The 18,448-nt window shown below is 47.9% G+C and overlaps 1 long non-coding RNA gene across 1 annotated transcript; it reads left to right on the top strand.

Annotated features, from left to right (window-relative positions):
• The first annotated feature begins 411 nt into the window (after positions 1-411).
• Positions 412-11,316, top strand: LOC146763268 (uncharacterized). The gene is made up of 2 exons (XR_014952468.1): positions 412-6,149; positions 7,248-11,316. It is a non-coding gene; the product is annotated as an uncharacterized LOC146763268 (long non-coding RNA).
• Positions 11,317-18,448: the final 7,132 nt, after the last annotated feature.

Here is an 18,448-nt window from a genome sequence, read left to right as displayed (position 1 = left end):
CCGGGCCCGGGAGCGGAGCTCCGCGCCGAGGGGAGCCTGGGCACAGCAGTGCCGGGGCGTCCCGCTGCCGCCGGCGGGGCGGGACACCAGGGAACCCCCGGGTTTGCGGGACCTTGTTCCCCAAGATCCGGGGTTGTCCGGCACCCCCGGGGCCGGCTGGGGGCTGACGGAGCCCCGGGCCCGGCCGTGGGGGAACACGCACCAGGAAGGAATAAAGTCCCGGGGTCCGAGTGCTACGCACAGTGTGTGTACGCTGTGCACTGTGGGTGTGCAGAGTGTGTATCCACGCACAGTGTGTGTATGCTGTGCACTGTGGGTGTGCATCCACGCACAGTGTGTGTACGCTGTGCGCTGTGGGTGTGCAGAGTGTGTATCCACGCACAACGTGTGTATGCTGTGCACTGTGGGTGTGCAGAGTGTGTATCCATGCACAGTGTGTGTACGCTGTGCACTGTGGGTGTGCAGAGTGTGTGTGGTTTGTGTGGGCAGCACACACCGGCCCAAGAACAGAGGCTTCTCCCAGGATCAGCATTAATGTCTCCCAGCACTTGCCCGCAGACTCACCCGCAGTCTCTGGGCAGTTCTGGGGAGCCGCAGAGTTATCCCAAGATTGCCATGCAATGACTTACTGGACCACAGTGTGAATCAAACTGGTGTGTGGAACTGAACCTCCTGTGCAGGGCAGTCAAATTTCCCAGTGACAGCCCTTAGCTCTCCCCCTTCAGTGTGCTGTCCCCCCTCAGTCCTGACCCAGGCCCACAACAGGACCCTGCTGTCTTCCCCCTACTTTCCCACTGCCTTCCCATCCTCCACGAGGGGCAGGGTGGGCAGTCAGTGCTGCTCATTTCTGCGCCCTGGGCCGTACTGGTTGCTGTACCTGGATGAGTACCAGAACTGTGTTTGGGTTTAAACCTGTTATTTTGGGGAATGCTCCCCATTTCTCCCTCTTTCCTTTCAAACTTCAAGTGCTCTTGTTCCAGCCAATGCCATTTGAGAACTCTCCTCAGCTGTCTGCTGCCGCTGTGGAGCAGCTTCAACAGAAACCAGACTGTCAAGTTGGAATAACTGAAAGGATTTAATGAAATTCTGTTGAGGAGTCAAGTTCACAAAATTATCATGGTTGGAAAAGACCTTTAAGAACATCGAGTCCAAATGTTCACCACTAAACTGTGTCCCCAGGTGCCACCCCACACTCCTTTTGAACACCTCCAGTGAAGGTGATTCCATCAGTGCCTTGGGCAACCTCTGCCTGGCCACTTTTCAGGGAAGTTTTCCCTCATATCCGACCTGAACCTCCCCTGGTGCAACCTGGGGCTGTTTCCTCTCATCCTGTTGCTGATCCCTGGGAGCAGAGCCTCCCCCGGCTGTCCCCTCCTGTCAGGAGTTCTGCAGAGCCACGAAGCCCCCCTGAGCCTCCTTTTCTGCAGGCGGAGCCCCCCCAGCCGCTCCCCATGGCACCTGCGCTCTGTCTCCCTGTTCCCTCGCTACCTGGGGGGATTTCTCAGCCCGGCGCTTCAGCCGGCCGCTGAGGCAAGCTGGCAGCGAGGGGAGCTCGGGGGAGCCGCTCTGGGCGGTGAGGATGATGATTTCACCGCTCACACGGGCGGGCGGCTCAGCGGGGCCGCGTCTGATGCAATCGGCCCATTGCATCACCCACGGCCGCGGGACGGGGGGGCTCCCGCGGTGGGACCCGGGCACAGAAACACCCGCGGCTGCTGCGGGAGCCTGGCACCAGAGCGGATCCACGGAGCACGGTCCCCTCCGAGGCAGCAGAGGCCACCGGCAGGATTTCTGCTGGGAGCGATCGCACCAGAGCGAAGGATGCGCCGGCGGAGCGCCCAGCTGCCGGGTGGGCACGGGCAGGGCTGCCCCAGCCCGGGCTCCTGGCGGCTGCTTGCGGGGCTGCGAGGTGGTCTGCGGTTAGTTAGTAGTGGTTTGTGCTTGGTTAGTGGTGGTTTGTGATAGTTTGTAGTGGTTTGTGGTTAGTTAGTGGTGCTTACTGGTAGTTTGTGGTGGGTAGTGGTGGTTTGTGGTTGGTTAGTGGTGGTTTGTGGTTGATTAGTGGTGGTTTGTCGTTAGTGGTGCTTGCTGGTAGTTAGTGGTGGTTTGTGGTTGGTGGTGGTTAGTGATAGTTTGTAGTGGTTTGTTGTTAGTTAGTGGTGGTTAGTGGTGGTTTGTGGTTGGTTAGTGATAGTTTGTGGTGGTAAGTGGTAGTCCTCACTGAGGTCCTGGGAAGCCACACTGCTCCTACTAGCCTGAGCCCACCAGCTCTGAGTCTGAGACCAAACCAGGCAGTCCTGCCTAATCCCAGTTCCTGTCTGTTCCAGCCAGTACATCCTGGGCTGGATGTCCTGAGGTGGATTATTTCCCAGCTCAAACAGCACCTCGCAGCCACAGCCAGGAGAACATCTGGGAGAGCTGCTAATCCCAGAGGGGGGGGTGGCTGTATCAGGTAGAGTGCTGTACAGCCAGCAGGTTTGGGTATGGTGTGCAGGCTGAGGTCCTAGAGATGTTTGCTCAGTTTACAGAACTGTGTTCTCGGCTGTCTGGTGTTGTGCTGTGAGCATCTGATACGCTCAGGGTCACGTTGTCTCTGTTCAGTTGTAACTGTGCTGCATAATTAACGGAATTTGCATATTAAGAGTTAGCAAAACCAGGAACTCTGAAGCAGGGATCAGTTTTACAGGTTTTTTACATACTGGAGCTTCACAACACTAGAGGGCACCGAGACCAGGCAGCAATCAGCTGGGTTGGCGAAGCAGTTTGTGAGCAACCCCCGCACACGCACGCGTGGACACACGGACGTAGAAATACCCTCCACTGGCACAGGAGGATCATGCCCTTAACACACGACGTGGTGCAGAAGTCAGCCTCCTAGGAGTGTTTTTCCAGGGCATCCTGCGCGGCTGAATCACGGGTGTTTCCATGGGCGCACTCGGGCAGGCAGGCACGGGCAGGACACGGGGCATCCCCGCAGGAGCTGCGGGAAGGGACGGGCCAGCGCTGTTCCAGCATTTTCCCAGAGGGGAATTGTTGTGGGTTTGTGCTGCCAGAGGAATTAAGAGCTCGGGATCTCTGTTGAGCAACTCGGGTTGATGCCGCTCGGGTTTCCGCAGAGGCTGCTCCGGTCTGGTGTCAGCAGAGGGCAGTGGGTGATCGCCGGGAGCCTGCCCTAGCCCAGAACATCGGGAGCTTCCCAAGCTTCGTGTGAGAAGGTCACAGATGCAGTTGTGCCTTGTCCTTTTCTGTTGTTAGACCCAGTTTCATTCGTCCTCTCCTCTCCTCAAAGGAAGATTTTCTGGTTTCACTTACTGCCACTGACTCCATCTGACTCTTAGGAGACATGTAGCTCCTGTGATGTGGCCAGCGCACAGTCCATCCACAGCTGAAAATAATCCAGCCCTTAATGTGTGTGTACATCCTCTGCCAGACATGTGGGATCAGGAACTGGGCTGAAATCCAGCAGTGGCAGGAGCAAACTCCTGCCTGAAGTATGTTCTCAGGATTTAATGCAAACCAACCCTTCTTACCCATCTGGCAACAACTGTGGCTGTGGCACAGTTATGGTGTTATTGCACAACTAAATAGCATTTCAGCCTTTGGCCAATGAATTTTGCAGAGAACTGTTTCAGGAGGGCAGTCACAGCATGAAAGCAGCTGCAATCAGTGCAGTTTTTCAATGTACCATGATCTTTATGCAACCTTTTTCTCTAACTTGTCCCCACAGCTTCGTTCTGTGCAATTGATCATATTTCTGAATTGATTTTTCAAACTTATTTTCAAATCCTTGCAGGAGCTCCTTCTATATGAGACATAAGGTGTTCAGGGGCCACAGGCACCACTTATCCCTGTTTCCCACTCAAAGTTGAGCTCTGACCTTGCATCCTCATGTTGACCTATGGAAAGTAAGAATAGCAGATTTTTTTTCCCCCCACTGAAAAATTTCTGATCAGAAAAGGCTGCTCATGGCACACACAACATCTTGGCCTGAAGGACACTTTCCAACCTGGTGTGAGAGGAAGCCTGTAGTTACCTCCCCCCTATCTCCGTACTTACAGCCTTCATTTACAGCTGGGTTATTGTTTGGTGGCCTTTTTGTCTTTTCTTGGCAGTGACAATGACTTTTTCTGCTGTATTATAAATGAGCAGCCCTGTCCATGAGGCTGTTCCAGGTCATTTTCACAGCACGGTGATCACGGGCACAGGGCAGGCTGCTGTGCTGTGGGGCAGGCAGCTCCAGCACTGCCAGGCTGGGATGTGGGGCTGCAAAGACAGAAGCTGCTTAAAGAGGGGCCAGGCCATAATTTCTCTTGGTGCACACCATGGAGGAAGCCATCATTGTGTAAGTCTGCACTGGAGGACCCAGTGTATTCACAGCCTCAAATATTTCTTGGCCCAAGCTCTTGGAGTGTCCAGGAAAGCTGCTCAGAAATCCAGGCAATGTCACTCTTTGGTATGTTTCCTCCCAAGCTGTTTTTCTTTTGGAAGACAAAAGCAAATCAGATGATTTTATTTCCTCCTGCCTCCAGCATTTTCCCTGTCTGACTTTGATCTTTTTGAACACTTTGGACAGAAGCGTTCTTGCTTCACTCACCTCAGCTTTTCCAAATCCCGTGTTTTCTCCAGAGGATATGTCCATGAGCACAAGTCCAAGATTTCCCAGAACAGGGAGACTTGTGAGGCCCAGCTGAGCAGAGCCCTGTGGGCAGTGTGAGGAGTGTCTGATGAGCCCACGGAGCCCCTGGATTGTTTCCTCAGGGTGGAGGGGAGGGCTGTGCACATCTCCTTGTGCCACACTGGGCCCTGCTCATGCAGGAGGAATCTGAGGACATCACTTCATTCCTTACAGCCTGCTTTGCCCTTGACTCTCTTGATCTTTGTGAAGCAAGTAGCAAATAAAGCCACAGTGAAAACAAACTATCACAGATTTATGACCTCAGGTTATAATTAGATGGTTCTTTTGTAGCTGCTCGCTCACTTGCAACATTCCTGGCTCCAGGGAGGAGGTAGGAGCAGGTAATAAACACAGAATTGCTCTCCTGATGGGTGACCACCTCTGGTCTGGGGAGAGATCCCTCACCCTGTCACTGCTAGCAGCAGGGGGATGAGGTGGGCTGGGCTGCCAGGACCCCACCAGAGGCTGACAGGGGTTTCATTCACCACCTTCAGGCTGCCAGGACCCCACCAGAGGCCGACAGGGGTTTCATTCACCACCTTCAGGCAGCTGGTGAATGTCCCTTGGGTCTGGCTCAGCTCCAACTCCAGATTTTCCAGCTTGGTTTAAGCCTGGGCAACAAGTGAGTCACAGCAGGGAATCACATATGATGCCTGCTCTGGCAATGGATACTCCTCAGCCCTCTCTGTAAAACCCCCTGGCAAGAAGAGCCAGCCCTGATCAGGCTCCTGTCTCAGGAGAAGCATTCTCAGGTATCCTTGTCTTTTGAGTCAAGGAAAAGCAGACACTTTCAGGTCTGTCCTAGCTGTTACCCTAGCTAGCTAGGATTTCCATTGGATCACAGAACCATTTAGGTTGGAAAAGACCTTTAAGATCATCAAGTCCAACCATTACCCCAGTGCTCACACACACAGTATTACCCTAGGTTGTGTGAGGTGCCTTCTGCTGAGAGCAGGGAGGGTTGGATTCAAACATGAGGTTCTTCTGCAAAATAAGAAACCCAACAATACAAGATTTCTTTCCTAGAAGGCCTTAAGTGAAAATATCCTTTGTCTTTTGCACTGACCTGCCAACCACACCAGTGAGTACATGTGAAAGCAAAATATGTTTTATTCAGGGGGAAAGGAACAATTCCCTGTGTGTACAGCCAGTAACTCCTCTCCATTACTCTGTTGAGTTTGACACTGTGATTCCCCAGCTGTCACCATCATCTGCCATGAATAATTCTCTCACACATCACATCAAATATTACTCTTTCTTACATTCCCTTTCCACCACTGATTTTCTTGTAGGAAAAATCTCTTTGCTCAGGAGGTGTACCTGTATGGTCTGCAGGATGAACTGCTTTCTCTATAAAAGTCCCTTACTCTGACACCCATGGAGGTGTTCAGCACCCACTGCCCTTTCCACTCAGGGGCAAGATGTTGTGAATGCCAGGGAAGATCTGCTTCTCCTTTGAATTTCTGTTCTTCAGGTGAGCAGAAAGCACCTTCCCTTAAATCCTCTTCCCAAAATGCTCTGTCCAGGTGACATCTGTACAATACCAGCATTTACAAAAAGAAAAGTGATTTTCAGCTGCATTTACTGACCAATTAAAAAAAAAAAAAATAAACCTGGTTTAGGATAATCCAGTTTGGGGAGTCTGAGATACTTGTGGTTCATATTTAATGAGCAGATCCTTTTGGCTCACCAGAGGCAAGTTTGAACCTGACTACATCAGTTCCCTTTAACAGGAAAGTAGGGGGATTTGACCCTACTTGACCCAAGCAGGGGGTTTGCAGTGGATGGCCTAAGCCCAGGTTTCTGGCTGTGCATTCAGGTCACCTGCTTTCATATTCAGCCTATTTCCCTCTCACTTGCATGTTTTAATCTTCACCTTGTAGCCAAAACAAATTAAATTGATAAATAGAACTTGACCCACACATTCAGTTATTGGCATGTTTCCTTATTGAAGAAGAGATAAGTGAAAACATAGAACAAATTATGCAGATAAGTATCAGAGAAGTCAAAGCTAATCATACCTCAGCACGTTCATGTGAATGATTGGCACAGAATGCACTCCTGCTGGACTGTGCCAACAAACTTCCACAGGAGTTTCTATCCTTTTTTCTTCTTCTCCACTTCCTCCTTAGACACAGAATGACAGCAGCTCTGAGGTTGGAGCAGCACTCTGGGATTGTCGAGTCCAGCTGCTCCCCCAGCACTGTCCCATGTCCCCAGGTGCCACATCCACAAGCCTAAATCCCTCCAGGGATGGGGACTCTGCCACTGCCCTGGGCAGCTGTGCCAGGGCTGGAGAGTCTTTTCTGGAAAGAAATTTTCCCAATATCCAACCTAAACTTCTCCTGGTGCAATTTGAGGCTGTTTCCCCTTGTCCTGACACCTGTTACCTGGAAAAAGAGGCTGAGCCTCACCTGGCTACAGCCTCCTGTCAGGGAGCTCCTGAGCCTCCTTTTCTCCAGGCTGAGCACCCCCAGCCCCCTCAGCCACTCCCCATCAGACCCGTGCTCTTCCTCCCTGTTCCCTCACTAACTTGTCTGCTTTTTCACAGAAAATGTTTCACCATTTCTAGGTTCATCAGGAATTTTGTTTGTATCACTTCAGAGGATCACATGCCTGAGCTCCATGACTGGCTGCACCTGTGAAATCCCAGGGAAGCAAACAGAGTTGGGCTTCAGTGGAGCTCATCCTGGGGACCACAGCTGAGGGATCACCTTGTGGCCTGGATGACAACAAAGGGAAACTCACCAAGCATGGAGAGGGGTTGATAACACCACTGATAGCAGAATGATAACAACATCAGCAAACAGCCCAACCAACCGGAGCAGGGTGTCTTGGAGGGGACCATTCCTCTACAGGCACTGGATGGCAAAGTTTCAGGGAGTTTTAACCTCCCCAAGTCTCAAAATCAAATGAGAGTCACCTGCTTCAGTCAGGTGCCTTCTTCCCATGGAACAAAGGCTCTCATTGTCCAGGTAAAGCAAAGGCCAATTCCTGTGGGCCAGGGCACTGAGGCATGCTGCTGGCCTTTTCTAAGGGAGGATGTGGAACTTGGATTCTCACTGGGTGTGTCTTACTCAGTAACTAAAGCAATTGATAAACCCCTTGGCTTCCAGAAAATGCCTTCAGCTTCTCAGCACAGCACTCAGCTGCCAATTCCTATTCTCTCCTGGGACAGATGCCAGCCTAGCTTGGAGCAAGAGGACAGGCTGGTGCAGGCAGGTGGCTGCAGGAGAATGCTGCAGGATGGAGTGGGACTGCTCCTGAGCCATAGCACAAGGAGAAGTGTGAGCCCACTGCCCAGGCTCCAGCAGCTTGGGAACAGCACCCTGGTGCCCACAGTGCTGCGTGGATGACCAGGGTAGCAGAATTCTGGAGTGCCCTGAGCTTACTCACAGCTGTGACTCTCCTTGCCAAACCATGGGAGCTGAGTGCCTTGGTACCACAGGCAGCATGTGCAAGCTGCAGTCTTGCACAGTCTGGAATGATCTTGCGCACTATTCCCACTCTATGATAAAAAAGAAGAAGTAGAAAAAATCAGGACACTTGGAATGACATTTCTAATGCCTTCCAAACAATGTACAGCATGTTTATCTGCTCTCAGTGAAGGTTAATGTGGTTTATATTTTGCATAAATGCACACAGTAAGAGTCTTGTCTCTGACCAGTAAGTGTTTAAAGCACTGCTTCTTGAAAAATATCTTTTATGTAGTATTAGGTCCTGTCAGAACTGAGATATGTGTCTTTAGTACTCATCATCATTTTAGCACTTCAGAGGGTGCCTCTCATTGAATTGTTTATCTTGAGTCATTGATAAAAAATGGTTGTGTTCCCTAGCTCTGTTTTCCTTTTTGTCTAACTTCAAGCTTAAGTGGAATTTTGACAAATTGTAATAGTTAAATACATATTTTTCTCCTCAGGGTGTCTGGCCCAATGGGAAATACAAGTTCCAAACCATTTCAAGGAAGCCTGCCCGCATGTATCTGTGACCCAGCTGGGAGCAGCGTGTGCCCACACACAGCCCCCTCCTCTGGGAACGGGCTCCTGGAGTTTCCTGAGGAAAGGAATTTGTGCATCCAAACAGCCCAAAAGGGCCTGTAAAGGGACATGCCCGGGGAGGGACAAGTAGCAGGGATTTTCACTCATCCCATCACAGGATGAATTAACACCTGCACCAACAGTTCCTGTGGCAGTCACTGACAAAAGCAGTGATGTGAAGATGGTACAAATCTGCAAAGAAAACAGCACAACAGAGGAGACACTTGATGCCAGTAAAACCCCAGAACTGGCTCCCCCTGAAACTTCATCTGTGTGTGTGTGTGCACAGATGCAGTAAAGCAAACCACAGAGCATCCCAGCCCACATACTCTGGGATATGTCCTCTCACCAGCCAGGAGTCAGGAGGAGTGTTTGGGACAGAACTGTACCAGTGCAGTGGGAGGATTGGGCTCCAAGTGTCCAGGGCCAGGTTGGATGGGACTTGGAGCAGCCAGGTCTGGTGGAAGCTGCCCCTGCCTGTGCCAGAGGGTTGGAACGAGGTGATCCTTCAGGCTCCTTCCAACACAGCCCTTCTATGCTTCTATGACATTTTTTTCCCTGTGCAAAGGGTCAGACAATGTGCAAATAACTGTCTCACTGAAGGAATGATTCTCTGAAGATGTGGAGGTGCTGCAGAGCTGCCTGTGGTGAGCAAAAGGTCCCCACAGTGCTGAGCCTGTCACAGTCACACCAGGTGCAAATGTGTTCATTACTGTGACTGTGCTTCCAGGATCACTGGGGTTGCTGGAGCAGGCTGGGCACGGCCCCGCCATTCTTTATTACCAAGCACTGACAAAACTTGTGTACCAGACCTGCATCCTGGCAGCTGACCCAGGGAAACACACATGCAGTAAATCAGGTCTGATTACAAAATAATTTCTGTGCTTTTTGTGGTGCTCCTCCATCCCAGTGGAATAGGGAACATTCTTAAAGGGCAGCATTGCACACTGCCAGCTTCCCCACTGCTAGAGGTGCAGCAGTGAGTGTCATCCAGAGCAGAGGAGGGCAAAGGAGCAGTTTGAGAAGGTTCTCCTTGTTTTGTTCAAGATGCACACCAAACCAAGTGTGTGTTTTCCTGAGAGCAGTAAAAGACACTTTGGTGATTATTATCCTACAGAAAATACTTTCTGTTGACCAAACCTTGTGCATTGCCTTTGCTTGCAGATTTAACTGCTGGATATCTGTGATTCCAAGAAAGCCAGCCCAGTGGTATCACATAATCTCTGTTTCCCAATAAACTGAGATGATCAAAGCTGGAGGGTAGCTCGTAGGTGTGCAGGGAATGTCACACTCAGAGCTGACAGTAGACTGAGCACAGGATGCCATCGCACAGCCTGTGCCAGAGCTCCTGCCAGCCACACTGATCAAAGGGACTGAGGCTGTACCTCTGCCCCCGTGACTCCCCTGGAGCTGGGATCCCAGCCCTGCCCACCCCAAGGCACTGAGCACTCAGAGCTTCCAGGGGTCATAAAGGCAAAGCTGACTTGGGCTGAAAGTCCTGCCAAGCAGACGGTGAGAGGGAGAGGCCACGTTCCCAAGGAGAGGGAAACTGGCATCATCCATGGCACTGGCACATCTGCAGGGCTGGGTCTCCTCCCTCTGCCTCTCCTCCACCTCCAGCAGGGCTCCCTCAGCCTCGTTCCACAAGACAGCACCAGGGCAGAGAAGGGTCTGGTCTAGAAAGCCTGGCTGAGGAAATGATTCTTCTTAAAGACAGTCGCTATAAGGGTTAACCTAGGCACTGCATGATGAAGAAAAAAACATTAAAAATATCAGTGAGACAGATTTCCCACACCTATCTATGCATTTAATTTAAAAGAGCCTGTCTAGGCATGCTGTAAAGCTGTGATGGAAAATGAGACATTGCCCTTCCAATTTTGGCACTGCTGCAGTTCTCAGGTCTGTCCCATTCCCTGCACATCTGTGGTCTGGGGGAACTGGGACCATGACCCCAACAGCTGGGTCAAGTCAGGTTTAAGCCCTATATGAGAACACCACAGGATTAGATAATGGGCTAAAATTTGTTAACATCATTTAAATACCCAGGAAAATAATTAGCAACGTTCACATTGCTGAGATAATTTTTGCTGTGAATGATGAAACAGGAATGTTTTGACTTGTAGGCCTGGGGATGCTTGTGTAACTGTGATTCTGCATCACCCTTCTGTGTCCCTCTTCTCTATCACTTCTTTCTCCAGAAATCAGTCTTGAATACAGAAATAATTGAAGCTTGTAATTAAATCTCGTCTTATGGAAGGAAATTTGGTTTAACTCTGATTTATGAGTATTGATAACACTTTGAAATGAAAAGCTCAAGCAGCATGAACATTGTGCATCCTGGACTTCAAACAGCTATTTCAATATTAGACAGTTATTTCTAGTAACAATCAATAATCATGGAATTGCTCTTGCAGAAGGAGAGAATGGAAAAGGATTGCTCTTTTCATATGCTCATTAAAACTGCACTAATAAAAAAATACTGTGCCCATATTTCTCCCTGTGCCTGGCTTTACATGGATCCAACCATGAATCTCTAAAATATCCTAGAGTTTGTTTATCTATAATAGAGATAAATAAACTTACCTCAGAGTAAAAAAAAAAAAAGTACATGATTGCCATTCCACAGATTTTAGTTCTGTTTTCTTGGTATTTTATAGGCAGGAAAGATAATGCAGTCACAGTTATAAACTTGCTATAAAATAAACTTTAAAGAAGGGGAAAGAACCCAAGCCCACATTCTGGTAGCAGTGAGATATTAATAAAAATCCCCCAAGGTTATTTCCAATGAACTTTCTCCTTACTCCATGTCACAAATTACCTTGGATGGAGAAAGGAATTGGTTAAATTCTTTTCAGGAAGACAAAATACTGAGTTCCTTCAAGAAACAGAAGAACACATGGAGACAACAGCATGAGCCTTGTGCTGCAGCTGGATTGTCACTGACATTGCCAACACATGGAATTTCCTCTCCAATCATGCAGTGTGCAGATTTTAGTCTCAGCCATGGGTGCTGCATGACCACATCCAAACCTCAGTCTCCTCGGTTTGTTTTTTGGAGAGCAGAAATGTAAATCTCCCCTGGCTGCACAGGATAACCAAAAAATGACACAAAAGCTCAGCACCTGTGAATTGGTTTTTCTCCACTGAGCTTCTTTCAGAAATCTGAGTAATGAACAATACTCGAGCCCTGTGCTGTCTCCCAGCATTTCAGTGTCTCCCTGAGGACTCTGATGGGCTGGGCAGCAGCTTCACTGTTTATTATCCCTGCAAGAACATCCCAGCAGTGCCTGCATCACCACTGTCCCTTCCTCAACTGCATCCCAAGCGAGGGAGGCCTGACCCCCACGGTGCTGCTCCGTCCAGCCGTGTGTGAGCAGCTCCTCATCCCCTCCTGAGCCTGGGCAGTGAGAAAAGTCTGCCAGGAACCCGAGCCCTGCACAGCCATGGTGCCATGAGAGATGAGAGAGACCTCATGGAACACCCTCACCGACAGCAGAGCTCCAGTGGGAGGCCAGGCAGGATCTATCCTGGCTGCACAGCTTCATTGTGAGGTCAGGAGGATCTATCCTGGTTACACAGCTTCATTGTGAGGTCAGAAGGATCTATCCTGGTTACACAGCTTCATTGTGAGGTCAGGAGGATCTATCCTGGCTGCACAGCTTCATTGTGAGGTCAGGAGGATCTATCCTGGCTGCACAGCTTCATTGTGAGGTCAGGAGGATCTATCCTGGCTGCACAGCTTCATTGTGAGGTCAGGAGGATCTATCCTGGTTACACAGCTTCATTGTGAGGTCAGAAGGATCTATCCTGGTTACACAGCTTCATTGTGAGGTCAGGAGGATCTATCCTGGCTGCACAGCTTCATTGTGAGGTCAGGAGGATCTATCCTGGCTGCACAGCTTCATTGTGAGGTCAGGAGGATCTATCCTGGCTAGAGCAGCTTCATTGTGAGGTCAAAAGGATCTATCCTGGTTACACAGCTTCATTGTGAGGTCAGGAGGATCTATCCTGGCTGCACAGCTTCATTGTGAGGTCAGGAGGATCTATCCTGGCTGCACAGCTTCATTGTGAGGTCAGGAGGATCTATCCTGGTTACACAGCTCCAGTGGGAGGTCAGGAGGATCTATCCTGGTTACACAGCTCCAGTGGGAGGTCAGGAGGATCTATCCTGGCTGCAGCCAGCCTGGCAGGCAGGAGCACGGGAGGGAGGCAGGGGGATGGAGCAGCAGCAGTGAACAGACAACGATTGTGGTGTGAGGATGCTGCTGGGAGCATGAGAAAGGATGTGGAATGAGCTCCAGTAATGAAATCGGGTGGCAGAGCTCAGAGGCAGCTCGTTCTCCAGGGACACTGCCTTGTGGCTTGCATGGTGAGTGCTTGAAACCTTACAGAGTTGTTTCTCTTAGGAGGTGAAAATGACGTTGTGAGTCAGATCTTTCTTCAGCTCATTCCCTCCCAGTTACAGGTGTTGAAAGTTCTGCTTCTGTAAACATGGGAAAGGTCAGCAATAGCTAGCAGTTTCTATGCTGGCAGTTTTCAAACACATTTCCTAGCTAGTTCTGTGCCCTGAAGCCCTTTTTGTTCTCTCCTCCAGTGAGTTTTGAGGCTGTCCAGCTGCCTTCTTCCATGAACTCAGATAAAACCGCAATGCCCCACAAGAACTGGCAGCCAGTTTCTTAGGAAAATATCTGGGTTTGGCACTTATTTCTTGTTTAGTTCTTGTAAAACAACATTTCACCTCAGGAAACAGTCTTTTCTGTTTGTACTGATGGCACAGAAGACTTCAGAGGTGCCTTTGGTTGGTCAGGTACCACCTCTCCCATAAGCCTGAGCAGGATTTTTGGTTCCCAGCACCTCATGGGTGTTCATCATTACTACTGTTTGATCACATGCCTCCTTTTCCAGACTTATATTGTGATTTCCACCATTCCTAAGGAGTTGCATGAAAGGGTTTCTTTGTCCAGTGGGAGACACTCATCACAGTTACACAGCTGGAGAAACATGCAGTGAGAAAAGGACTTATTTTCCAAAAAAAGATCTTTACCTTGCCCTGTAGGTGAATTACATGTTGGAACATGCACACAAGTCATAGATAATAGATATCCTATTTGAGAGAGTTTGGAAGCGTGGAGGGCTGAATGTGCAAAGTGGCAGACAGATGCTGGTGTCACAGAAAAGGCATCCTGGCTTCTTTGGGAAAAGGCATCTTTTTGTTCTGGAAAGGCATCTGTGCAATGAAAAAATGATGGGGGGGATGTAGGACTGCCTAAGGAGCTTGGAAGGATGAGGGTATGTGAATTGAACAGAAGGTAAGGAATTGTTCCAACACAGGATGGGCAGGGAGACACTGGTGACAAAGATGCTGTGTAGGATTATGAAATCCTGTGGAACTTCCAGTCCCCAGAGCCATGACCTTGTGACAGCACCACAAAACAAACCATCATTTCCTCAAGTAGTGTCTAGCTTTAATTGTCACTTCAGCTTTCACAGAGTTGCAGAGGATTTAAAGCAGGGAAATAGAATGTCACAATAATGAAAGCACAGCACTTCCATGGTGAAGGGAATGCAAGAAATGGGATCAGTGATGTGGCTTTGTGAGAAGGTTCTCAAAAAGTAGAAGCAAAGAAATTTGGAGGGTTCTACTACTCTTTGCTTTGTTGCAGAAATGGCAAAGGTAGGAAAAACAACAACAAAAGAAAGAAAAAATTGAAGAAGGATTAAATTCAAGGAGAATTGAAGATATTTTAGCACTTTTGCAAGGTATTTTGAGATGAGAAGTGCTGAACTGTTCTCAGATCCACAAGTTCACCCCAGCCTCCCCCTTCATCCCAGCTCAGGCACACTGGAACTCATTTAACCATTGTAAGAGTTTGCTGTCATGCACACAGGTGTGGGAATAGTAGGGTGACAGATTGGGAGGGTGGATGTTGAGACAAGTTAAGGTGATCACCCAGTGCTTTATTTTAATCCTGTGTGATCTGTGTGGAATAAATGGAAGAAAGAGGAAGCAGTGAGCAAAGTGACCAGAACTTCTCATATGCCAGATCTTCACTAATTCTCAAGTCCTTCATGACAGTTTGAAGTTAGGCTTGAGCCCTCCTCTGAGATGCCTCCTTTTGTTGAGAGTGGAACAAACAGTCCTAAAGTTTAACTCTTTGTTTTTGTTTTTTTTTTTCCATTTCTGTCTAATTTTCTCTAGTCTTTCCAAATGTTGGCATCCTGCTCTATCCCCCTCGGGCAGCCCTAGAGTCTGCACTGAGAGTTTGTGGTGAGAGAACTCCATCAGCATGCAGGAATATTTGTGAGGTAGTGCTAAGCAAAAAACTTAATGGCCCTTTAGTCCCCACTTCTTTTTTGAATTCTACCTCACCATAACCTGTTTTCCCTTGGCGAAGCAGTATTTATGTTCCATATTTCATGCAAAAATTGCAGACAGTTGTCAACTCAGAATGAAAGCAAGATGGCAACATTACCTATGCAAATGCTTTAGCTAAATGCTTCCTTCATTGCTCCCAAAAGGAAAAGACAAGACAGTGTGTGGCCATAATGTTCATCTGCAACATTTCTGATCTTTAGTTTTAGCCGTACTAATTAGGCACACACTACTTATGTGACTGCTGGATGTGGATTTTTTTCCTACTGCAGCAATCTATTCAGATCTCCCTTGGAGGGATGTTCAAATCAAGGGCAGCATTTCCAGAAAGATGTTCCAGTGTACATCAAAAATGAAATTTCAAAGAAATAGTTTGCTGTCAGGCTGAACGAAATAACTCTGTAATTAAACTTTAGAAATTGCTAAGTTTAACTGAAAAATGGTCTAAAATTAGGACCACTGAAGAGTTGCTAAAAGCATTCCTAACAGTGGAAATTGTTGTGGTTTTTTGACATTTATTTTTCCATTTCTTTTTTAAGCAGTACTCAAAGGTGTCCACCATAGTTCAGCAAGTAAGAAAGCAGTGCTGCATTCTGTGACTTCTTTTTTATTTTTTCCTTATTATTTTGCTTTTAACCTTTCCCAAAAGAAATTCACCAGTTGGTTAGGCTAGAAGGAGCATGCCCCTGTTTCCCAGGCAGAGTCAGTGATTTAGGCATTACAGAAGAACTCTCAATGTACAGGATTTGTAAGTTAGGTGGTCAGCACAGCTCAGTGAGAGGCACAGTTACAGCTCAGCCACAGCAGCATTAGACTCAGTGGTACTGATGCTCCCTGACCAGTTTGGACAAGGCAGGTTTATCCCTTCTTTGAGTTAAATCCCAAATAAAAGAACAGATTTTTTTTCTTTTTTTTTGATGGAATCTTTCTGAGTCAACCACTGACCAAAGACAAGTCCCCAACCAAAAAATTATCCTCCAGTCAAAATTAGCTGTTTGCTGAAGATTTTAGAGATGTCCAGCCTGCTGCTATATTTAGTATGTTTAGTGACTATATTTAGTCACTTTCTGCTTTCTCTATTCTCACATGCATCTTAAAATTCCTGATAAGGAATAGAAGGAAAAGAACCAAATGTCACAGGGGGAGATTATTAGCTTGGCTGAAGCTAAACAAGTCTGGAAGTCTTCTTGGAAACTGAGATCCCAATAACACACTAAGGGAAAAGTTTCCCCAACTCACTTTGGATAGTTCAGTAGCAGGAATTCCAAATAAGTCTTTGAACTTTCTGACAACTTTTGTCTGTTCAATATGAGCAGCATGTGATCCCAAGCTAAGTATCAATTCAGACTTAAAAAAAAAAAAACCACATGAGAGAAAAAGAACATTATTTTGGTTTAGGACAATGCAATCATGATACATTTGTTTCATCATGTGAAAGATGGCATGGAGTAGTCATGAAATTAAATTCAGGAGTTCATTTGCTGATTCCTAGAGAGTTCAGGTATATTTTTTTCTTGCCAAAATGAATTAGGACGTAGATTCCATTTCACATTCAAAAATCTGAACAGCTTGGTCCTAGCACATACCTGGATGAGATCAATAAGAGCTCCATCACATTTTAGTCTTCCAGTGAGTCACTGAGTGGCTTGAGCCACTTGCTGATCATTTTCATCTTGCGTGGATTCCTGTATTTTGTTTGCCTCTGTAGCCCAGGATGGAGAGTCTTGTCAGTGATGTCCTTATAGTTCAGCTAAGTTTGGGTAAAGCCTCAAATCCCATTGCTTAGAGGGGCTGCTCTTCAAGGGAAATACAAACTGGCTGGAGAGCCTGAAGGCAGAATAACAGAAATCATCAGAGATCCTTTAAGTTGCCTTCATAACCTACAGAGACAGAGAACTGTGGCAAATCCATGCAACGCTGCTGCACAGAAGGGAATAATCTGCTCTGTGAGCTCATGCTGGGTAAGACAAGTACTAGTGTGTGTAAACTGCAGCGAGAATGATTAAAGGGAGACATAAAATAAAAAGAAGTATTGGCAAAGGACAATGAAAGCCTTGGAATAGATTGTCTGGGGACGTGGTGAGGTCTGTTCCTGAAGGTGTTTAAGAGCAGGTCAGGAGTGCTTGGTTTTGATTAGCCTTGGTTTGTGGTAAAAAGATGGATTACCTGTTCTCTGAGGTCCCTTCTGGTTTCTGTGGAGCTGTTGTTTATCTTCCAGCACTGCAGTCCTGTGTCCTGTGCTCTTGGTGTGCTGCAGGAGGCTCAGCAAAGAGTGTGAACTCACTCTTCAAATCACTGTGGTGTAGAAAATGCTGCCAAGGGTGAATTTTCATTGCTTTCAAACTCTGTGAGAATAGAGTCTGAGGAATTTCCAATGAAGTCATCAAGGGTGTCATGTGTAAGGTGTTCCAGACCCAACAGGAATAGGATACCATTGATATTTCTATGAACCTCAAAATCGTGCATGATTTTTCCTTTATCTGCAATTGCTGGCAAAAGTCATTATTCATTTTCTTGAATGGTCTTGTCAGGGTTTTCATCTCCTTTGAAATCCTGTGTGTCCTAAATCCCACTCCCTCTGTGCAGCAGTGCTGGCAGAGCATTTCCTGGTCGTTGCCCATTTCTTAGGGTCACTCTGATTAACTTTGTCAGGGGCTGTTGTGTGATGCAGTCAGACTGGCTGCACCCTGTACAGGTTTCTTCCTGATGATGCGATGTTCATTCTCAACAGATGAGAGCTGCTTTTGGGGAAATAACTAGCTGGTTTTGCCTCAGTCTCTTGGTTGCAGTACTGAGTGATGTGCACACCCAGGGACAGCTCACCTTAATCTCTGATCCCTTGGGTTTGCTGACCAGCACAGAGGAAAGTCACATCCTTATTTCCCTTCAAAGGAGCCAGTGAGGCAGAGCACAAGAATGGAGGCGCATAAGAGAGCACTGTTGAAAGGTGGAAGAGCAAAAGAAAAAGAAAAGAGGAAAAGAAACTCTGTTCTTCTGTCAGGCCACAGGATTAATCCAGGTGCTATGGTACAGGCTTGGATAGAAACCTGTGCCAGGCCTGCCTCCAATCACAGCTGCACCACTGGGTCTGTTGCCTTCCACTGTCCCTAGGAATTTGTATCACTTGGTTACTCATGGATTTGAAATTGAAAATTTACCAGTTATGTAAGAAATGGGACAGAACAAACCCTGCAGTTGTGTGGCCAGTGAAAGAGGCACCAAGAAAACATCTCAAAGGCATCTACCAGACTTCCCAGGCAGAGGTTTATTCCGTGTCAACACATCCCATCCATTCCAACAGCTGAATAAAAATCAGCATAGCCCAAAATCTGGATGACAGTAATGACCATAACCCCCTGGTAG

This window comes from Lonchura striata, chromosome 4A (assembly GCF_050655825.1).
Source record: "Lonchura striata isolate lonStrDom1 chromosome 4A, ASM5065582v1, whole genome shotgun sequence".
Lineage (NCBI taxonomy): Eukaryota > Metazoa > Chordata > Aves > Passeriformes > Estrildidae > Lonchura > Lonchura striata.
Note: the sequence above shows the minus strand (reverse complement) of the source record. Positions and strands in the feature narration are given on the sequence as shown.